Below are 25,320 nucleotides of genomic sequence, written 5' to 3'. Positions count from 1 at the left end.
TCATACCGGCAAAAATCAACGGCAGACCCATCAACAATATCAGATATGCCGATGATACTATACTAATTGCAGAGAATATACAAGATCTACAGACACTTTTAGATAATGTAGTAAATGCTAGTGAGAAAAGCGGACTAATGCTTAATGCTAATAAAACAAAATTTATGACAATTTCCAAAACACAACAACAAGACATTTTAAACATAAGAGGGATTCCAATAGAAAAAGTAAAAAAATACTGATATCTTGGTACAATTATTAATGAAAATAACGAGTATACAGAAGAAATAAAAATGAGAATTGGACAAGCTAGAGCAACATTTAATAAGATGAGAAAAGTGTTATGCAGTAGAGACCTTAGTTTGCAACTAAAATAAGAATATTACGTTCATATGTGTTTTCGGTGCTGCTGTATGGGATGGAGGCCTGGACCTTAAAGAAAGAGGTGAGCGATCGACTTGAAGCATTCGAGATGTGGCCCTACCAAAGAATGTTAAAAATAAGTTGGGTAGACCGAATAACAAATATTGAGGTCCTCATAAAGATGACAAAGGAAATGGAAATCATGAATCCGATTAAGATAAGAAAGTTACAATATCTCGGCCACGTTATGAGAGGGGATAAATATGTGTTGCTACAAACCATAATGCAGGGAAAAATACAGGGAAAACGAAGTATTGGGAAAAGACGCATCTCCTGGCTCAACAATCTGAGAAAGTGGTATAATTGCAGTTCCGTCGACTTGTTCAGAACTGCAATCTCAAAAGTAAAAATAGCTGTGATGATTACCAACCTCCTTAGAGGAGGCGGTACCTAAAGAAAAAGAAGATACCGGACTAACTAGATCCAGACATAAAAATTAATCACAGAATAGCAATGACCTAAACTAATTTTATTATGAAAATGAAAACATTTCTTTGCAATAATTATCTCAGTTTAGTTTAGAACTAAGACAAAGAATGGTTAAGTGCTACATTTGGTCTGTACTTTTGTATGGAGCAGAAGTGTGGGCACAAAAAGTATCATAATAGAATTTAAGCATTGGAGACGTGGATTCATAGACGGATGCTGGAGATTTTTGACAACAAGAACAACTAATGAGGACATAACAAGACATAACAAGTACTAGGAATGGTCAATAAGGATAGAGAATTGCTAAAGACTGTTAGATGTCCTATCTTGCACATATAATGACGGGAAATCGATATAGAATACTATTCTTGTAGCGTGCTACATGCTACTGATGATTTTGTTACATATTTTTCTTCATTTACTGATAACAATGATGGCTCATAAATCAAAGAAGCAGCTCTATATAGATAATTACAAATATTAACCAAATAAATACGCCAAAAAAAAAGAAACAACGAATTCTTTTAAAAACAAAATTGTATTCAAATAAAACGATATACTACATTACTACATACATTATTGAAACTTTCGTCCATTGAGTTCTAGACACACACTAAATTTTCTCTTCAATAACCAAAACAACACTATTTGCAACATTTGCTGATTTTTTCCCCGTTAGTAAATTGGTAGTGAATTTCTGAAGGGCCAGAAAAAATATTAAATATGTTTAAATCTTAATTAAATGTTAAGTTAAAGATGGGATTTAAGTGTTGCCGCTTTTTATTCAATTACCGAGAAACTCAAGGATGTTAAATCGTTTCTCTAGTTGTGTTTTTAAAACATCATAAGTAACTTCCATTTTGAACTTCACACTGTTTTGTCATACGGCCTTCTTCAAATACGATTTTTTTTTTTTTCATGGGTCTATATAAAATATACTCAGTGACATTAGAAGTGTTACACCCAGAAGGAATAATTTGTAGAACTTATTTTTTTTGGCAACATGGTAGATTTACATCAAGAATGAAACGATAACGTTGTCAAGAATTTTTATTAACAGGTAATCAAAAAATAATAATACTGTGTTTGGCGACCCCGTAGCTGAATACACTCCTGTATACATCTAGGCATTGACAAAATGACATGATCGATGTCTGCTTGTGGCATCTCGTTCCAAGCAACTTGAAATTTATGTATTAACTGTGCCAGCGTCTGTGGAGGATGGTGAAAAGTCTGTGTGCAAAGAGGACAGTCTCCTTTCCATCATATCCTATACATGTTCGATAGGATTTAAATCCGGAGCACGGGGCGGCTACGGCAAAATATTAACGGTAGCTTGTTGGAGAAAGTCCAAAGTTTGACGAGCAATATGTGGACGCGAGATTTTGTTAAAAAAGGACGTCTCGACTGCCGTCGAGTTAAGGCAGTAAAGTAGTTTGGAGGATGTCATCAACATAATGCGCAGCTGTCACTTTGCCTCGAATAAACACAAGTGGTGATCAGCTACCATAGGCAACAGCCCTTCAAACCATTACTCCAACCGTCCTGTGTACATGCCTCTCAACAGCAAACCTGATATCTCGTCGCTCTTCACGGCGGCGTCTTACCATCCTACGACCATCATGCATCCTATGCCATCCTGTCACCCAATGCTGCCGTTCTCTGCACCAATTCAAACGTTGATGACAGTGGTCCGTAGTCAAAGGAAGCACTTGTCGTGGGCGGAATAAAACCAGTCGAAAGGCTCGAATGCGACGGTATAGTGTACGCATACTAACAGGTCTACCTACTACTTCAAACCATTGTTCAGCAAGTTGACGCGTAATAGCAAAACGGTCTCACAGAGCCAGCAATCTAAAGCACCTATCTTGACGCTCTATGGTACGCCTGGATTGACCAGTTGGTCTTCTTCGTATTGCTCTTCCTTCGTTTGTCCACACACGACAGACACGCATAACCGTCATTGCCGTACAATTAAAACAACGGCCAATTTTGCGATACGACAAACTCATAGCTCTATACGCAATAATTCTACCCCTGTCAAAATCCATAACATGGTGGTAATTTTGGTGTCTTCGAACTCGAGGCATTTTCTTACACTGAATACAACTGGACTGAGGAATAATAATTAAAAATTTCTGTACGTTAAAAAATTTAAAGGTAAAACTTTATTTTTACAAAAAGTAAAAAAGATAAAACGTTGATATTGTTATTTATAGCATGTTTTAAATATAGTCATTCTATTGCCAAAAAATTAAGTTCAAGAAATTATTCCTTCTGGGTGTAACAATTCTAATGTCACTGAGTATAGTATTAAAAACCACTGTTTTTAAAAAGTTTTGGGTTTTAAAATTAGAAAAATAAGAAAACATACAAACACAATAATGCATAAAAATTTCAAAAACCATTAAAATGAAGTAGTAGCTTACCAAAAGAATATTAAAATTGATGCGTCACGAAACATGTGGTTACTACAAACAAATACCTTAAATGCTTGCCATCATTCATTTATAAAAAATTAACGATTGAGGTTAAAATGAAATATATCTTATGGATTAGTAGTGAGTGTTAGTAGTTGATTGGAAAAACTTTTAAAACCTAATACGCCGTGAGCAAAAAACGTTAGTTATTCCATGAAAGCACTACATAAAGGTACTGTTTTCAACTATTTTGGTGGAATGAATCGGTTTTTCTATTATCACAATTGGAACATCTTTCCAAACCGCCAATTGCGTAATCCAGGCTCTTACAGAACATTACAATCTAATTAAATAATTACGTAATTGCTGCAGCCGACCATAATTAACACAAACCTTTGGATTTGAGGAAGTTGTAGAAACTGCATGTTTCAAGACGCTTTTAGAAATATGCGAAACAATTCGATCAGTGAACTGTGTCAAGCGAACATCGTCATTGTCTACTTTACTTAGTTTAATAACATAAAATCTTAGACTTTTAAAATGATTCTTGGGAAGCATAAGTATTAGGCTATCTTTAAAAATAATGGAAAACTTTCAGTAAGTATCAAAAAAAGTGAAAAAGCCTATTTAAATATCTTATTCTCAGAAGACCAATCAGTTATTAAGTGGACCCATGCGAAAAGTAGTCCCAAGTTTATTTAAATATATTATTTTACCAAATTGTAAAAATCAACTTTTTGGGCTCGGACAAATAATAAGGGCTTCATATCAATTAAAAAACAATGTTTGAAAATAAAATAAGCACAAAATACTCAAATAGAAGATTTAAACCTGAATTTTGGTACCTGATGATTTCAAAATAATATTTTTAACTTTTGTTATTAAGCCTTGAAAATCCTTATTTCGTGTTCTTTCTTTCAGTTTTAAATTGTTTTTGATCAAATTTGTTTGTAAGTATCCTCTTTATCAACTTTTGTGTTAAAATCTTTTTCATTTGAACAAAAAACCCTACCCCAAATAGTCTTTCATTGTCTCCACTATGAAAGAATATGCAGTTCTTAATCTCTGTGCAGAAAATTCCCTTTTGTTTGGTTTCTTGGATTGTTGCAATATATATATCGTACTTCTCTAGAGTATATGCTAAGTTTTTCAATCCGTCTGTTTAAAACCCTATTTCGTGCTTTTTTTGTCATCAGATTTTCCTTGTCGCTGTACTTTTTCTTTATTATCCACAAGGAAACAAAGTTCCTGTATTTGGCTGTATACCATATATTAAAAATTTTGAATAAAATCCTTTATAAAAAGGTATATAAAAAACCCAGTTGGGCTATGTTGCATTGACAAAACGTTTTCGGAATAAATATTCCATCATCAGTGTCCTAAAATAGTATTTAACCACTTAATTAAAAGAACATGAAAAGATTTAAGTTTTGACTAAGGTTAATGTAAAAGTGTGGTTAATACTTACAAGTTAATACATGGATGTAGCCACTAAATATGTGGGTAAAAACCCTTTAAAAATTATTAAATAAGATTTGATCTACATTATGTCAAATATACATTTAAGATGTTAAAGTTACCGTTGGATAGGTAACAGGGCGACATATGACTCTACATTAGTTGCGAGTCCTGAGACGGTATGTCTACGAGGACTTTGTCAAAGCAACTGATTGAAATGACAATTTTGGCAGGTTAAGACGGAAGTTATGACAGAGCAGTCAGTGTAACTGTATATGTCTATTTAAGACAGAAGCCAACTTTGTTTTAAAAAATTGTGAAAGTTGAAATAAAATGAAATTATAACAGTATCAACCATCAATGTTATTTTTTAAATTATGTATGTGAAATGAAATTGTGGTGAGAAAATTATGTGATTATAGTTAGGCAACCAACTATACAGTGTCGAGTGGTGTGATGAAAAGATTCTTATATAAGGCCCTTTATGTTTTAATAACATTTGGTACCTGGAAAATGGAAACTAGACACTGGTGGAAAGTTGGGTTCTTGAAAAAATATTGGAATTGATATATTTAATATGTGAGGATGTTGTTCAATGAATGAAATAAAACTATTATGATATAAAGTTCATGTAAAAATTAACTTACAACTCAATTATATTAGGCCCTGTATGTCAAAAAACAACATTTGGTACCTGGAAAATGTAAAACTTCTTGAGTTGTAAGTTCATGAATATGAATATCTGATTGGATGAAGACAAACTGAGTGAAGTAGTTATATGTTGTGTGTTGACTGGTATGAGATGGACAAAATTTGATGGTTGAAAGTGGTTTTGTAATATATTGGTAGTAAAGTACTTAACTTATAACTTGAGAAAAAGCCCTATCTGTTATAAAGCAACACTAGGTACATAGGAAGATAAAAGATTAAGTTATAAGTTGGTAAGTTGAATGAACTATTGGTCTATATTGACTATAATAGTAAAATGAAATTGTTGTATGTGGCTCTGTTAAATTTGAGTAAAGAGAATGAAAATTAAGGTGTTATGAGAAAATTGTGATAAACGGATAGACTACGAAAGGCTGAGGTCCCCAGAGAACCGAAGCCAAACCCTGAGGGAATTGTGTAGAGAGGTAAAATAAGAATTTAATAATATGGAATGGGTGGTGGATGATGGATGATCTGATCTGAATTTGGGAGTGTCGAAATAGAAGCATGGAACGTATTGGTTATGGTGATTAAGACATGAAGTTTGGGTTGAAAAGAAAAGAGTGGGATAGGTAGAAAGTAAGATGTATTGGAAGAAAGGTTTTTAGAGTGAACTAAGGGAGATGAGTATTAGGTGAACTAATAATTAATATGGAATTTAATTGTAGAAGTAAATTGGGGATGTAAGTTAGGAGAATAGTTGGCGATGGAGAGGGAGAAAATCTCGATTGAATGAAACATGACGATTAACGCAATTTGGGCTTTTTTGTTTTTCTTTAAGAATTTCAAGATCTTCGTATAAATCTAATTTGAGGAAATTTTTTTGGGAGATATTGTGGATAAGTGAAACGTCTTCTGGGATATTGAGGGTGTGGTTGTGTTCTTTGAGATGTTGAGAGAAAGTGGAAGTATTTTCTCTTTTTATGTGCTCTAGAGAGCGTGAAGAAAGAGATCTGCATGTTCTACCTATGTAGGTGGCATTGCAATCTGAACATTTAAGTCTATATACTCCACTCCGGTTCATATAGTTGATAGGATCTTTGGAATTAGAAATGTGTTGTCCCAAGTTGTTGGGTACTTTGAAAGAAACATGGGTGTTTTCAACCGAACGTTGGATTAGATTTCGAATATCTCCAGAAAGACTTTCATGGTAGAAAGGGAGTGAAACATAGTTAGGTTTGGTGGTAAGGTCTCTGGGGAACGCAGTCTCCCGCAGGGTCTTAAGGCGTTTTTTGTGGATGAGTTTGTTGATGATGTTGTGATCATATCCGTTGTTGACTGCTATTTGTCTGAGTATATTTAGTTCTTTTTTGTAGTTTGAATCTGACAGTGGAATGCTTTCTAGACGATGGATGTAACTATGAAAAGCTGCGTATTTATGTGACATGGGATGGTTGGATGAAAATGGAATTACGTGGTCAGTCTGTGTGGGTTTCCTATAGATACTGAAGTCGAAGTGGTCATTTAATCTGGTAATGGTTAGATCAAGAAAATTAATTGACATGGAAGATTCTAGTTCCATGGTGAACTTGATATTGGGATGAATTTGGTTGATTTTGGAAAGTAAAAGTTCAGCTGAATTGGAATTACCTGAAATGAAGACTAAACAGTCATCAACATAGCGAAACCAGTGTAGTATTTCAGGGTTTTTCATGATCTGAGTGGATTCTAAATGATCCATAAAGACATCAGCTAATAGAGGGGAGAGACAGCTGCCCATGGCTAAGCCATCAGGTTGTCTATAGTAATTGTTGTTAAAAACAAAGAAATCTTGATCTAAACAAAGTTGTAATAGTTGGATAATGTAGTTAGTGGTAGATGAGGTAATGGAGTTGGCTCTTAGAAGTGAGTGAACCAGATTAATTGTTTCTAGTTTGGGGACAGAGGTGAATAGATTGCTAACATCAAATGAAAGCATAGTGGTGTTGGGGTGAAGATTAATGTGTTGTAAATTATTGACTAGGTGACTAGTATTTTTGACTGAGAATCGAGGGGTGAAGTTCGTCATATTGTTAATTAGATTCAATATAAATTTTGATAGGATGGAAACTGGAGTGTTTATGAAACTAACAACTGGACGAATGGGAATGCCCTCCTTGTGTATCTTAGGTAAACCATACAGTCTGGGTGTCAAAGGGTTGCTTGGGATTTTATAGTATGGTGCAAAATGTTCAGAGAAAAAGTCTGTGAAAAGTTTAATGTTATCTTTTAATTTGTTTATGAACTTTTTAGAGGGGTCTGTTGCAAGTAAAGTGAAGTTATTATTATTAAGGAAAGTTGAAACTTTATTGTTATATGATGTTTGATCTAGAATCACTAGACAGTTACCTTTGTCTGCTTTGCTGATGATTAAGTTATTGGATTTGATTTTCTTCTTGATGGAATGGAGGGTCTTGAGGTGTTCATTGCGTTTGTTTTGAGATAGCTTGTGAAAATTGGATGTTGAATGAAAATTGGGTGTTGAATGAAAATTTTGTGCGTTGTAAGAAAAGTTGGAAGATGAGGGTGTGTTGGTATTAAGTACTGTTGAAGAATTAGAAGGATAATTTTTGTTTTTAAATTTGTTGATGGTATTGAAGCAAGAGTTTCTAATAGAAGTTTTTTGATTTAACGGGACTGAAAGGTTTTGGATAATAATATCTAGCTCAATGGAGAGACTCTGAAGGTCTTTTTCTGAGACCTTACGAGGGATGGAGTATTTGAGACCTAGGTTAAGAAGATGAAGTTCATTTTTGTCGAAGGTAACTGAAGAGAGATTTTTCAATCTTGGGTGAAAAGAAAAATTAGAGAATTTACTGTTGGTGTTACTGTTACTATTTGATGAATTAGGTTTATTTTTGATAAGATTATTTAATTTAGATTTAAGTTTATTGAATTTGGTGAAAGTTACATTGTCCAATCTGTCCTGAACGTCATTCAAAAAATTATTTAAATTGTCAAAGCCCATGAAATCAAGTAGAGAGTCATATGTTACCTTAAGTTTACAATCAATGTAGTTAATGTAGTTTTTCTTTATTAGTTCTTTGTCATTTTCTCTAGCTTTTCGATAGCCGAATTTTATTCCCACCATTCGTTATTTACGCATAGTTTTTGGTATCCTACCTTTGCGTCTCTACCTTTTTCACTTTCATCTCTGGCTAAATCCCTCAACTGCTTTTGTATTATGCACATTTTGCAGTAAATTAATTTTTACTTTTGATTTACCTCGTACTATTTCATTGACTGCATAGTTATTATCACCAAACAACTCTACTGGCAAAGATATTTTTTAACTCCACACACATCGCGCTATCGGCGAAAAGCTGTAATGATTAGCGAATAGTTCCGCTGACCGGTCTTCTCGTTGATCAGACAAAAAGTAACACTTGAAAGAAAAGAAAACATAAAAAGAGGAAGAAACTATTGTAAGTAAATGCGTAAAGTATGTTTTCGCGTTTGAAATAATTAAAGCGTTAAATAGGGACTTATGAGATGTACAGAGAAACTATTACCCACGGCAATTTATTCTGAATAAAAGAAACATTTAAACTTTGTATATTCTATCCTAAGAGACACTAAGTGTTTTTACCGAAGTTCTGAGATGTTATTCAAATGTTTATGATAAAATAACGTTCGAGTATATAAGTGGAAGACGCAGAATTAAAACATTATACCGAATGAAATTATAAATACGTGAATTAAAACTTTATAGGTTTTATGAATCATTACAACAGTTCGAGATAATTTTATGCACTCAGGGTTTAGTCAAAGAACTTCACACCATAAAGGTCATCGGAGTAAATTCCAGTCCACACTGCTATTCCAGAAAATTTCAACACTTGAACGTTTTATAAAGGTTTTTAAATGTCCAGTAAATAGAATTGATCAAAGTACACAACTTCATTTAGGCTAAAATAAAAGATTTATTAGAAAGACAAACGCATTTTTTTGTACACTATTTACTTCTGTATCGTATATAGTCCACTAGATAATTTCTCATTTTTAATTAACCTTAGCTATATTTTTAATCTCTCTTCAGTTTAGTCCCGTGATTTTATGTCTATTTTTATCCTCTATTCTAGATATATTCATAGTCTAATACTTTAGTGTTTCCCACTGTTTGAAATCTTGTCCTTAATGCATAAATAATTATTTAGTTGCATCCAGTAGTCTCATAACCGAGACCAAAGACATTGTCTCTTAATTAAATTGTCAAAAACTAAGTAATTAATTCATTATTTTGCCTACACAATGCCGTTTATTATAAAGTGATTAGGCATCAGGTGAGAACATGTTGTAATTTATTACAAAAACAATATAAAGGTTATTTTGTATTCTTAATAGTTTTAATGTTTTTGGAATCATTCGGTGAAAGGATGTCATGAAATGGCAATGAACACTTAACTTATGATCGGATGTATAAGGAGGATGGTTAACTTAAGGCGGTAACAATGTCATAGTAGTTAATATGCATATAAACTGGCGCATAGATTAAATAATTTACTTCAAAAAACAATATTAAGTGTCACTGAGTAGGTAATACGATTAAAACACATGGAAAATATGTAAATATATCATTACTAAAGGACTACAACCAATCAAGGCCGTATCTTGTTAAACATAAGTTTAGCCGTATCTCTTTATATAATTTTAAAGGACAGATACGAAAGGAATAGATGCATTTAAGCTGTAGTGTTGGAGAAGAATGCTTCGAATTTTTTGGACATCCAGAAGAACAAATACGTCTGTTTTTGCGGCGATTAAAAATCCACAACGCCTCTCTAGTTCAATACATTCAAAAATATTAACATTATTTGGACATAAAACACGTACCGATCATATGGAGCGAATAGTAGTCCAAGAAACGAGAGGGAAGAAGTCGAGAGCGATTACCAACCCGATGGAGTGATACAGTCGAGAAGTTATACTCGAAATGCGGTACGTGCCACCCAAAACAGGGATAGATAAAGAGACAGCGTAAAGAGCATCTGTTAAGATGTATGCATTGGAAGGCAGGATAACTTTTAATTCTGATCTATCGTTATATACTAAATAGACAAGGAAACTAACGATTTTCCAATAACAGGTATTTTTTTGACTGGTTTTTGATACTTTGATACATGTATTTAACGACTGCTTTTGATAAATTTGGTGATAATAATATGTCATAAACAAAATATGCAAAAGATTAAACGTCAGTTTTTATTTATAAACAATATATAAACAACGTAAGGTCGCTATTTGATTTTAAATACCTACTAAGTGACAATTAAATATTAGAATGAATGAAACTAGTTTTAATAGATCGACGCAAATTCTCGCATTCGCTGACGATATAGTTATGGTAGGCAGAAGTATGAGAGACATGGTGCAGTGTTTTACAAGGCTTTCGGACGCAGCAAGTGAATTAGGACTTGTGGTAAACGAGGAAAAAACCAAATATATGTTGGTTTCTAAAAACCCTCAAAATATCCAACAGATAATTCAAATTAACAACCATACCTTTGAGTAAAACAAAAAATTTACATATCTTGGATCGCTAGTAAACGCAACAAACACGACAAGCGGCGAAATAAAAAGACGCATAGCAGTAGCAAACAGAACCGTTCACGGTCTCCAGAAACATTTAAAAAATAAAAATATAAAACGTGCAGTAAAGCTTAATACATACAAGACCTTAATAAGACCGGTTTTAATATATGGGGTTAAAACTTGGACGTTATCTCAAAATGATGAAAGACTTCTTTATATAAAACAAATTTTACAAAATGTTTTAGAACATTTTCCAGTTAGTGGTTTGGCTTTAGAACTTTCTCCTTTACATCGGCTTCACGTTTCTCCATGCAGTGTTCTTTCCCAACGAATTTGTTGCCCAAATACTCTTGTAGTAATCCTTGTCTTGTACTCAGTCAATTTTAGGTAGGGAATTGCTACAGATCGACGAAAATCTTAATAAGGTAATATTTGACTTACTGACTCGTTTTTAAACAAGCCATGAATTTAGTAATGCGATATCAATCATTCGTGTGAATATTGGCCAATACCACTGATGTTTATCAAAAGGAAACATAATCGGCGTGTGTTACATCCAAGAGGTAATGGGCCCACATATTCTGCCTTACATACGGACGCTTCCCAAACCCATTTTTTCAACAAGATAATGTGCGACCACGTCTTAGTTTATAGAAGCGAATAGGGGTTATGATTCTGGAGTTTTCAAAATCAATTTTGTGACTTGTATGAAGATGGTGTTGATCTAGAGCTGAAATTAAATCGAAATTGCGAACAGAAATGGAATGTTCATAAAGCCTAATTTGGATTCTACGATTTGTTTGACCTATATAAGATCGGGGGGCAGTTTGCACAAGGAAATTCATAAACTCCGTGTTGTTCATTTGGAATGTGTTAAATTTGAAAACGTATTTTTATTTGAAAATGACGTAATTTAAAAAATTGATTTTAATTTTTCAAAGTACGTTTGAAAGATTGAAAATTTCTTGATAAGTAAAAAATTTGGACTATTTAAAGATCTTATTTTAGGCCCAGCATAATTTTTAAAATTTGCAATTTTTCTTGTAGGCGCTGGATTGCAAAATTATTATGCAATAACTGTTAAACCGGTCCTCGAAATTAAGAACACGTTTCGGTCGTATTATAGAGTTTTTCTACGCGGATTATGAAGGTTGTAAGATATCTCTAACGGGGCGAAAATCTTAAAGGAAAAACTCCATTTTTTGCACTTTTTTCCCAATTATAGCTATTTTTTAAATAAAAAACATTAAACGTTCAATTTCCAGCTAGTCAAATATCATGTAAAATTGAAAAACGAAAACTTTACCTTGAATAAGTTTTTTTGTACGAGCAATATCTCTCGAGTTATAGACAAAAATATGGACGCAAAAAGCAAAAATTTTGTGACTGGCGCATATCGTGTTTATTGATATAACGTACATCCTGAAGTGATTCCAGCAAAAAAAATAAATTCCTATAGAAAATGTAAATTATGGTCTGCTTTTCGACAGACCCGCCTGGACTAATAGTAGTGGTATAAGTATAGTACTGATACTAATAATACTGGTTGAAGCAAGTAAAGAAAAATTTCAAAGGATCCATTCAACAAGCATAGTGAAACAATAAATAACAATGGATAAGATTTTTATTAAGCAATAAAATAAAATAAAAACTATCGAGACCAAACTACATAAAATATTTGGGTTTCGTTTGGATCAAACTACAGTAGTAAGCAAACCAGAAGTACCACTATACCGAATGGTTAAAAGAGAAATAAAATAAACTTAGGAAAAAACAAAACAAACCATATCCAAGGAACTTACAAAGCTAAAAAATCATATTTTGCTTTTTACTAGTAGCTTTACAACTCATTATGCTTTCATTAATTTGATATTTTTTTGTGCTGAGTTAACTATTTCACTTACCAAAGTGTTAAAACATCCATTTAAGATTACACTTACCTGAAACAAAAAAATGTACATTAAATATTGCAACGATAATACCACAATAAGAAAATAACAATTTGTTTGTTTAAGACAAAGAAATAAATGTTCCAGTCCCAAAATAACATAACGGAGTTTGATGTACCCATCTAAATTCTAGTTTTAATTTGATTGTGTAATCTATTTCGTTTAACATTAAGAAAAATATTTTAAACTTGATGAATTATATTATAATACTACATAAACTAATTGAAATATATTTGAATACACAGATCCTTTTCTAAGATTATGTATATACCTATATATATCTAAATAATTTTATTAACTGTCAAATATACGCTTCAGTGACTAAATTTTGTAATAAATCAACATACACCGTCATGCATTATGAATTTGAAAAGGAAAGTAACGAAAAGAATACGTAATTGGAGAACTTAATCCTATTTAAACAGATTCTGAATCTCTAAGCAATTCTTGCAAGGATTCTTTGAGGGATTTTACTGGATAGAAAGAAATCTGAATAGGTACATGATTCATTTAGTTCAAGGAAATGTATAGTTTGTAATTCTACAATATGTACTTTTGTTTGTAGAAATTATCTTAAAATTAAATAAAGTTTAACTAAAATTTATAAACTGAAGATACAAATATTTCTCGGAAATTATTATAAATGGACTTAACATGAATTGTAATAGATATATTTACGGATTATAGGGATCTAAGGAGATATGAAGGCTGAGATGAGATGGATTAACGATCTTCAGAAAAATCCTGGAGCTATATACACCCAAATTCGCCCACCATCGGAAAAGAGAGCCTACACGTAGACTAATGATAACGGTCTCAGAATCATAAACTTTGCGATGTCTAAGAACATGGTATTAGCTGGGACACAATTTCCCCATAAAGATATACATAAGGGAACTAGTAAATCTCCTGATAATGAAACGATTAACCAAATAGGTCATATAATCATCGATGCAAGACACTGCTTTAACTTATTAGATGTTAGGTTTTTTAGATGAGCAAACACAGAGAGTGATCACTATTTAGTTAAAGCACGATTTAAAGACAGAATATCCAATTTAAAAAAGGAGATCGGGACAGGAGAGAAAAAATCGACGTTAATAAACTAAAAGATCCCGACATTGCAAATGTATACACACAGCAAATAGAAGATAAAATAAGGACTGAAAACTTAGAAGAAGAAGAAGACATTAACCAACTATGGCAAATATACGAGATATTGTGTTACAGAAGTCGGTTGAAATATTGGGCAAAATCAAGTAAAAAAAAAGGAATCATTGGTTTGATCATGAGTGCGAAATGGTCACAAATAGAAAGAACGCAGCATATTAAAAAACCATCGACGTAGGTTGTACAGGGAGAAAAAAAAAGAAGAGTATAGACGTCTTAAAAGAGGAGAAAAACGTATCCATCGACGTAAGAAGAGAAAATACGAAAAGAATACTCTCAATGAGATATAAAGTTTATTCGATAAAAAAGAAACGAGGAAATACTACAAATCCTTAAATAAAAGATCCTTATTCTTATCCTTATCCACGAAATCCTTAAATAGAATTTAAACCACGATTAAAAATTTGTAAAGACACTAATGTGTAAACTCAGTTCTTAACAGATGGGCACAAAATTTCAGCAAACATCTAAATATAAACGATATTAAAGGAGGTTACAACATAATCAACAAAATCTACAACGTCAGATGACATCCTAAAACTCAAATAAAATAATAGTAATCATAAACTAATAGTACTTATATAGCAGAATGAATTGGTATCAGAAGAGTGTCCGTTGTGTATATGTCCTAGTGTGTATATGCCCGTTGTATAAAAAGGGTGATCAACTGGAGTGTAAGAACTATAGAGGCATTACTCTGTTAGCATCTGCGTATAAAATATTCGACAATGTATTGTTTGAAAGACTTAAACATTTTACAAAGGATATTATTGATCAATATCAATGCGGATTTACTGCTGGAAAGTCAACTACACATCAAATTCAAGCACATAGGCAGATTCTAGAAAAGTCACTAGAAGATACACACCATCTCTTCGTCGACTTCAAAGCAGCCTATGACAGTTTGAAAAGAACTTAATGCAATGATAGACTTTGGGATCCCACCTAAGTCAGTTAAGTTGACCCAACTAACAATGTAAAACGTAAGCTCACGCGTTAGAATTGTAGGAGAAAACTCTACGTTCCTTGACATTAATAATGGTCTAAGACAGGAGGACGCGCTGGCGTGTCTCCTCTTTAATATTGCCTTGGAAAAGGCAATCAGACAATTAACTATTAGAATGAATGGAACTATTTTTAATAGATCGACACAAATTCTTGCATTCGCTGACCATATAGTTATAGTGGTCACAAGTATGAGAGACACGATGCAGTGTTTTACAAGGCTCTGGGACGCGGTAAGTAAATTAGTCGTAAATTAGTAAAAAAAGTCAAAGAATTCACATATCTTGGATCGCTAGTAAACGCAACAAATACGACAAGCAACGAAATAAAAAGACGCATAGCAATAGCAAAAAGAACTGTTCTCGGTCTCCAGAAATATTTAAAAAATAAAAATATAAAACGAGCTGTAAAGCTCAATATATACAAAACCTTAATAAGACTGGTTTTGATATATGGGGCTGAAACGTGGACCTTATCTCAAAATGATGAAAGACTTCTTAGTATTTTTCAGAGAAAAATTCTTAGACAGATTTTTGGGGCCGTAAATGAAAATGCGCTATGGCGTCGAAGATACAACTTTAAACTATATCAGTTATACACCGATCCAGATATTGTGAAATTCGTTAAAGTGCAGAGACATAGACTTATCTAAATCTACTTATATTAAGACTAATGAATCGATGTGAAGAACCGCTATTTTGTGACGCTACCCGTGACGTCTTTTCCTCGTGGTGCTAGTTCCGTGACGTTTGTCTCAGCATTTTACTATAGAGAAAAAAGTGATAAAACGCCAGTATAGAAGATTCGCTTCAAAAGCACATACACAACATAGGCACTGTATAGTGCTGCAGTTAGACACCGGTCAACCAAAAATTGGACCAGAAGAGATCCTGAAGCTCCCAGTAAGGAAGTTGCAAGATTCGTTGAAACCACAGGACTTCTTGGTAATATTAAACGAAAGGGCAGAATGCAGCCCAATGAACCTAAAATCACGTACCAGGGACGTTTGCGTCTCGCCTGAGAACAAAACAATTAGAGAACCAAGGATAGGTTCTAGCGCCTTGAGTGGGAGCCTTGTAAACGGCTCCCTATATTCGAGGGTTGGAAATCTTTTGATTCCAAGCCTTACTTCAAAGGACTTGTGAATGGATGTATCTCCATAGGGTTGGTTCTTCAGTGACCGTTGAAGGATAAGGATTGTTAATGTGAGCAAATATTGCTCCAGAGAAATAAAAGCACTTTAAGTTTATCGACTTATAATTAACTATTTTTAGAGTAAAGAGGTTCAAAGCGACCGTAGCTGACAGTACAATATCAAATAATTCTTTCTTTATCACACGTAAAAGAGAAAACCGTATTTACGAGGAAAAAAAATGCCCGATTTCGGCGTAGAGAAATATTTTATACGTGAATTGAGAGTGAATTTAAAATCCGATGCCTCAAGGGCGATCTGTGAGAACTGACTAATAAAATAAAATTTGGTGCGTAAAAGTGTAGATTACCCCTCTTGTATTTAGATGTGAAAACTATTTAAGAGGCTGTGGTGGCGCCAACCAGTCGGGTATTCCGAGCAAACTTCATAAAGTGACTATTTTACTTATTCTACACTAAGAAAAGTGTAAAGAACAATATTTTTATTTTATATTTTAAAATGATATGTTCATTTCTGGAACACGCCTGTTGCTATACCTCTTTTGGGTCGAGAACTTCCTTTAACAGGTGCTTCAAACATTTTTGTCTCTGCGTCATCCATGCTCTTTCGCTGGATTAGTGTCAGCTGTTGTTGAGATTCATCGCTTAGCTTTCATTCGGGCATGCTCACCTCATAGAATTCGCGACCACTACTAAGCATGAAGAGTCCCTCCAGCAAGTTAAAGTCTCACGGCTATCAGAGGCATCTAATGCATCAAAGAGGATGTCTAGAACTTGACGCAATGATAATCGACGCGGTTTAACCCGGAAGACTATTAGGTTTAATATTAATTCTTGTATTAGTTTTAATCTTAGCTCTAGGTTTAATTGTAGCGGAAATCATTGAGACGCTAGTTCTTGGTCGCATGGAAGTGAATAATATAATATGATGTAAATATAGGCGATAAGTCGCCTCTGGCAAAGGGGGATGCAACTCATCACACGCATCTATCTATGTTACGCCTTTCGACAGAAATAACAACGTTCATGATAACGAAAAGCTTTCTAGACAAATGTATCCACTGGAGTTAAGATTTCAACGTGTAAATGATGACGTTCTATACAAAAATTGCATAGGAAGTGACAGGTTTTGCAAAATGAGTTTGAAGTTGAAATTAATGCACCAACAGATAGGATGTAGCATGTGTGGAAGGCTTGACTACAGAAAATCATCAAATTTTAATCAAAACAATTTCAGAAACTGTAGGTTTAGGTATATGATTTGTCCATAGTATCGTACACAAGCTGGGTAATAGCAAAGTTTGTACGTAAAGGTTTCTTCGCCTTTTGTCAGAGGACCAAAAAAGCTTGCAAGTTGGTTTATCTTACAATTTATCTTAAGAAATATAAGCAAACCGGTAATTATTTTCTTTCGTCAATAGGTACTGGGGTCTTGGTGTTATTATTTTGACCCATCCAGTAAGCTGTCATCTACGCGATGGAAACGCTAATCCTTAACCCCCAAAAAACTTTAAAGTATGGGGGACCCTTGCTTATAGAGTAATATTCTTCTGCATGAAAACTTTTGGTCTCATGTTTCCAAAAAGGTAGTGAAAGAAAATCTACGATAAAAGAAATTAAGGATATTAAAGTATCCATCCTATGGTCCCGATGTATCGTCTTGCGATTTTCATATCTTTGGCCCACTAAAAAAGGCGTTAAAAGGTAATCGCTTAGTAAGTAAGAATTGTTCGAGCAGTAGCCACAAAAATTCTTTAAGCAGAGTATACATCGGTTGGTGATGAAAAAATGGTATATTATATACCTTAATTGTAGTGGTAATTATTTGTAGATACATTTGCTAATAAAGTTTTTTTTTTAACCAAAGATGGGTTCCAATTAAACAAACTTCGTACTGGACACTGTGGGGAAAAAAATAATCAAATAGAACTACCTACTAAATGTTACTTTTCTATAAATAAAAGCCAGCACCTACACAAATCATATTTAACAAATTAAATCTGAATTTCTAACATCCAAAGCTAAGAGTCAATTAGTATTCCTAGTTCTTGTCATTTTTTTTTGCTAGATACACTTAATGAAAAACCCAACATTATAAATATGGTCTTGACCTTGCCAAGTTTCGTAAACAAAAATTTATGAATAACTGGAGAAAGTTTTGATATGGGAAATTATCATTCAAATAATTACTACATTGAAAGTAGCATTCTTTTTAATAATAATATCGATACTGTCCTTATAAACTAATAAATACAAATAACCACAAATACTTAAACGTTTATATACTTTCTTTTTATAAATTAATAAGACTAATAGCTAAAATGAAATTCAATGGAAATTCTCATGGACCTTTTGACTTCATTTTTATTTAACGTCGTTTTTAGAAAATATTTTTGTCGCCACAAAAAAGAAGTAATAAAAAAATTAGATGAAAATTTCAAAAAGAATTATAAAGTAAAAAGTAAAAAAATAATGGAAAGATGAAATAAAATCATGCAGAACAGTCCTAATTAAAATATTAGTTCTAATTGCTAATCTTACAAAGATTAAAAGAAAAAGTTTATGTTTTTCAAGTACTGTTCATTCTTATAACTGAAATTCATAAATTTTTGGTAATAATTTCTATCTGACAGCCTTGAGACATCCAACGTATGGGCCTCTCTGTTGCTTCTCTCGGGCTCGGGGCAAGTACATCCACCTTCAATAGAAATGGTGTTTTACATTATCTGTGGTTTCCCGCTTTTTCGCTTATATAGGGTCTTTAATTTCTTTCCTTTAGAAACCTTTCATTAGCTCCTTCTAGGGTTTTCTTATATTTAAATTTAAATAAAACAAATTAACGCCACGCATCCGAAATGTTCAGTTTTATATGGCGTATAAATCAGGCTGAATTTGACCGATCGTATGGGTTAAATTAGCTTAGAGCGCCGGTATGATTTGTGATTTATTCGCTTACACCTGCGGCTTAAGAAAACCACCTCTTAAGAAGGAGTCTAACGGGGCCAGATATGAGATGACCATGCTGTCAAATCGTTCATGCAGAATAGTCAATATGGCATGAGCTGTGTAGCAGGTAGGATCGTCCTGTCAAAACCTCATGTCGCAGAGATGCTAAAATGACACTCTTGAAACCGATTCGAACACGGTAAGTTTACGAATTTTGCTCCTACTTTGTAGGTCATATATATTTGGCTTTTCAATTCATCAAAGCGATAGCAAGCTTTTGCTGAAAGATGTAAACCTTTGCACATTTCGTATAGCGCAAAGACAGAAAACGATATTATTAAATCGTTATCGTTCATAGCTATTAAAGTAGATGGCATCTTTGTATGTTAATTACTTGAAGTAGAAAATAAGTAGGAGACATTCGTTGACCTTTCCGTATTTGTTTGTATTAGGCTGAGTGTCTGTTGAAGCACTCCGTCTGGCTCGCGGAGATGAGAATACAGCCGGAACAAGTTATCCCTGCCTGTCGTAAGAGGTGACTAATCGAAAGGAATGAAGAGCCGTCCTTCCAGGTGTCGGGTTTGTAGAAACGCACGCAGGGCGCTTCAGCATTACGGTCACCGGTCTACCCTTCTAGTATCCGAGACGAACCTCTCGTGGGACCACTCTACTCTCATTCCACAGAACCAAGGTGACGTTGAGAGTTAAGAGTGCTGCGTCCCTCATACACCCTTTCTCATTGGGTCACTTAAGGGTGGTAGAGAAGAGCTCCTCGGCTACCTGTCGTGCGAGGTCGAGCCCCGAGCCACGTTCACCTTTCCGCCTCGGGAAGGGGGCATAACGGACGAGTGTTTGTACCGCAAAAGGTACTATGGGGAGGGTGGAACCCCGCGATGCTTCTTGCAACGCGCCACCCTCAAAGACTCGTAGGGGTTAGTGGCTAGCTAAAGGTCATATGCTGAAAGGCCAGGTATACCAGGGTCCCGCCAGCATTTATTTGTTGGGGGTACACGAATTTCTTCATGTCTGTCGAAGCAAGGATGCTGGAATTGCATTATAACTCTCTATTGATACCGATTCAAATATGCAGGTGGACAAATAATTGTGCTCCTATGCCATATATTAGGCTTAAATATCGACTCCTTTTTTTATGTATGCATACTAGGTAATACCATCGATTGCGAATGATAAATTTTATGATCTTATTATCAGAGGAACTGTCTATGCAACAATAAAAACATGTTTTGGGTATATTTTTCCAGATAGGAATAATTAAAATAACTAGAACTACTAAAACTAGTATGTCACTACTGGAAGAAATATAAGCTTCTCAATTTGACGATATTTTCAGGTAGATAACTCTTACACGACCTAAAATTTGCCTGTTCTGTTTCACTATTTCGTTATGTCTTTGTATGTGTTTATACAGAGTACTAACAAAATTAGCTACGGCAGCTAAATTTTTCTACGGCATAAGAAAATTATTTTGTTAAGGATGTTTAAAATAATCGTTCCAACAGTAACGGTGTATCACTGAAATCTGATTATCAATTTGGGTTTTTTATTGATTGATATGAAAAATATCTTCTACTTATCAACTTTGTTGATAATAATAGATATAGAAACAAAAATAGACAATATTGTTGAGCCATTAGTTTTCTGAAGAAACACATATTAATCACCAATACGAGAAAGGTAATCAAATGGTTTGGCCTCGAAAATAATTGTGTATAGTGAAATTGTAAATGCGGAATTGTCTGGTAAGGATTACACGGATAAAGTCGTCCAAAAGCTATGGAAGAAATCATTCAGCCTAGCTACAATTCGAAAAAAAAAAACACCTGCAGAGAAGTCATCATCACTATATCACCAAAATCTAACGGCGGAACTATAAAGACTACCAACCGTTATGGTAACGAATTAATTAAACCAAAAATGGTGATTCACTGTAATAAATCCATCAACAGTTTTTCATAATACTTTATGAAACAAATAATAGTAATTCTTTGTTTATATGCTGATCTTTTGCCATTTAATTTTAATAATAACATGAATCTTATTCTCAGTGTATTGACTTACACATAAACTATTGTAACGAACCAAAATGTCAATTATAAATAATATTTTTTTTTATTTTTCAAACAACTAAAAAGTTTTTTTTAATACTGCCTGTATATATTTTTATTTGAACTTAAAATATGATACTTCAAATTTGTGGGAATGTAGAGTTTCTATATCGGCAATGTGATCGGCGTGTAAATGTGGCATAAGTAGAGGCTTACTCTGCATTTTGCAACACGTACAGATTATACGCCTCGTGCGCGTGCAGCTTGGAATTATTTTACTTGATACCTTAAGCGCCAGGGGGGTTTAGTATGCACTTTTATGTCCCCTCGGTGCCTTAACGTTTTTTTATGTTTTTTTGGTGCCTAGATTTTTCGAGGGTAGGCTGAAAACCCGTCATATCAATTGTCATTAACAATTTAATTAATTAAATGATGGTATCTCCTTGATTTGAGATATTTAATTTTACCAAAATGAAAATTGGTCCTTTTAAAAAAATAAACAAAATGGCGTTTGGTTAACTGTGATCTAAGTGTTAGAACCGTCGTTACAAAAGTTTCGTGAAAAACAATATTGCAAAATAGGCATTCAATGGGACTATTCCAAGTATAACTCTGCTTTCATATCTGCGATAATATCATAACTTTCATAACCCCCTCATTTTAAAGGTGATTGCATCAGCTTTAAAAAAACTGTAAACTGACTTTACCTTTATTAATACAAAAGTTAAACAAACATTTAAAATTTCAATAGAACATGCAAACTAATTTGTTTATAAGAGTTTAAAAATCGAATGCCTGCAACAATAGACCTATTGCCTTACTACCGGTCCTATCCAAAATGATTGAGAGACTTGATTGAAGTCTCTTTTTATCTAATAAATGTACCAGCGATACTACGTTTTCTGTACAACATGAGCTCTATCAAGCACTAAACAATAATCTTTACGCTGCTACTGTTAACTTAAATTTCTATGAAATTTCTTTGAATTGGTTCCAATCTTACTTGGAGAATAGAAAACAACTAGTTAAAGTAACTTCTACTGATTCTAGTCACAAAAGCATTGTATGTGGAGTACCACAAGGTTCAGTATTTGGCTCTGTACTTTTCCTTATCTTTATAGATGACATCAATAACTTAAAAATCGATAAAAAAATTTTGCTGATCATATCACCTGGAGGAACTCTCACATTGCAACGCTTATGCAACTATAACTTCTGATCTACTTAAAATAAAAACTTGGTCCGACTCTAATTTACTCTATTTTAACGTGGATAAGACAGTAGCATTATCCTATAAAGGAGCTCTTCAACCTCTGCTTCTTAATAACAGATCAGTATCGTTGATTCTGTAAAATTTCTTGGTATTTTTATAGAGAGCAAATTTAAATGGTCCCTTCATATCGATTTGTTAGGTAAGAAACTAGCCTCAGCCTGCTATTCAATAAGATCTGTTTCGAAGGAAATAATTTAGCATCTTCCAAAATAACATGTTTTTCTTTGTTCTAGTCTCATCTTCGATATGGTCTTCCTTTTTGGGTTTATAGTACAGTTGCCAAATCTGATGTTATTTTTAAATTACAAAAAGAGCAATACGGTATCTTTTTGGCTTCAGTCGAATAACACATTGCAGAAGATAGTTAAAAACTAACGGGATTTTAACTCTTCCCTCTTTATATATTTTAGAAACTGTTTGCTTAATTCGTAAACACCTACATGTTTTCCAGCAAGACCTAATCATGACTACTCCACCAGAAATTTAACCTTTGATGTGTATTTACCCTGAATGGAGGGACATAGCCAGACAGGCAAAGACCCATCCAGGGTTATGATGCCAAAAGAAGAAAAAGAATCACATTCAGAAACTTAAACTTATTAGTTCGTAAGGTTTTATTATGCAATTTGCAATTTATTTAAATTTTGCAATAAGTTGTGTATTTTATTATCTTTTATTTTGTGATATTGGCGATTTATGTAATTTCAGTAAATTTTAAATTGTTATTGTTATTTTTCTGACTTTTGTAAGCTTTGTTCATAAAGTTGTACAATTTTCAGGGACAATAAAGCATATTTCTGTTCTAAGAGATTTAAACAAAATGAAGCTATAAACTTTGAAAATCTCTAGTTAATGGAATTTAGAAAACAACCCCTAATGAACATTTTAAGTTTTCGTAAATGTTTCTATGTTAATTTTTGACCAGGATATGGAACTTTCAACAACGCGCTCAGTCAGCTCGCAGCGAATAAAAACCAATACATACGTTAAACCATGTAGATTCAGAGATAAATATTACTTTAATATTATAAATAAAACAGTTATAGAAGTTTATAGTTAACATTCTCGTTAAAAGGTCGTGAATTAATTTGTTTATGAGTTTTAAACAAAATTGAGCCATGAGGTTGGCAGTTTGGATAATGAAAGTTATAGAACAATTCAAAACAAACATTTTAAGCATTAATTAATGTTTCTATGTTCATTTTTTGCCTAGATATTGAAAACTGATTTACGCGCGCACTTATTCGCTGCAAGCTGACCGTCTGCCTCAGAGCGCGTTATTAAAAGTTCCATATCTTGGTCAAAAATATATAATTAACATAGAAACAATTACCAAATCTTAAACTATTCATTTTGGGTTGTTCTATAATTTCCATTACCCAGATTTTCAAAGTATACAGCTTCATTTTGTTTAAATCTCTTCTAAACAAATTAGTTCGCAACTTTTTAGTGAAATTTTTAATGTAATATAGATAAAGTAATTTTTTAAGTTTATTTTAAAGCTGAAACAATTAGCTTTAAAATGAGTCGGTTTTGAAAGTTAATCGTAAGTAAAAAAGCTGAGATATACTTGGAAAAGCCCCATCGAATGTCTATTTTTCAATTTTTTTTTTTCACGAAATTTGTTATAACTCCGGTTCTAACAATCAGATCGAAGTTTACCAAACGCCATTTTGTTTATTTTTTTAAAAGGAACAATTTTCTTTTTGATAAAATTAAATATCTCTAATTTTTTAGGATATACAATCATTTAAACAATTAAATGGTTAATAACAAATTATCTGACATTTTTTCAGCCTGGTTCACTCGAAAAATCGAATCTACGCACCAAAAAAGCATAAAAAACGTCAAGGTATTTACCGGGAGGCGCATATAAGTGCATACTAAACCTCCCTGGCACATAGATTGAAAGTACAAGAATGTAAAAGAAATAACCTAAAACTATGATAAGATTATGGCAATACTCGTAAAAATAAGAGATACAAAGACAATTTGTTCTTACAGTAAAATTACATAAATTGCATGGTCTTTAAAAATTCGTAATTAAACTCTTTAGCTGGTATGATATGAAATGATAATAAAATTCTAATAAATCTTATAAGAAAAACACCACCTAAGAAAAATTTCTGTCAAAAACCTCTGAACTCGTGAGGAATTAAATACATGAACCAAACCGAAACTGACAAAGAAAATGGATTATGAATAATAGTTATTTAACAAAAATTGATATATACATTTCTACTAAAAAGAAAGGACCAGAGAATGCAAAAACATTTTTAACCTGGCGTAAATGAAAGTGACAGTGTTTGAATTGCAATCTTAAGATGTATTGTCTTAATTGGAGAGTATTACTTGCGAACTGTTTTAATAGTAGGAAATCAGGTCGTGATTCCTTCCAACGACGATGGAAGAGTAAGTGTTCGAAATAGGATCTCACCATGAATATGACATAATTGGAACATTTGCCACTGAAGCAGAAAGTATCGGAAGTAGGAAAGAAAAATTGCACAGGAGTTCATTTACAAATTCTTAACTTATTGTTGCATACAGATAAAAAAAAAAGAATGCATACAAAGCAGCGATATATACACAGCAATAGTCCTTTGCAACTTATGATTTGGAATGTTGGACTATGTCTAGAAAAATGGCAAAATGGAAAAAAATCTATGGCTAGAAAAAATGAAAACTTTCGAAATGAACTAACTAAGTCGACCACATTAAGTTTCAAACCTGCAGAGGCTTATAAATAAGGAAGTAAAAAACATGGCGCATAAAGAGTTCATCAGAAAATCTAAGAAAGACATACAGAA

General features: G+C 33.2%; 1 protein-coding gene across 5 annotated transcripts in view; it reads right to left on the bottom strand.

Moving 5' to 3' along the window:
- The window catches only part of DAAM (disheveled-associated activator of morphogenesis-like protein), a 524,757-nt gene that overhangs the window by 179,372 nt on the left and 320,065 nt on the right, over positions 1-25,320 (bottom strand). The window lies entirely within an intron of this gene.

Source organism: Diabrotica undecimpunctata, chromosome 4 (genome assembly GCF_040954645.1).
Source record: "Diabrotica undecimpunctata isolate CICGRU chromosome 4, icDiaUnde3, whole genome shotgun sequence".
In the NCBI taxonomy this organism is placed as follows: domain Eukaryota; kingdom Metazoa; phylum Arthropoda; class Insecta; order Coleoptera; family Chrysomelidae; genus Diabrotica; species Diabrotica undecimpunctata.
The sequence above is the reverse complement of the archived record's forward strand: the minus strand, read 5'-3'. Positions and strand labels throughout refer to the sequence as shown.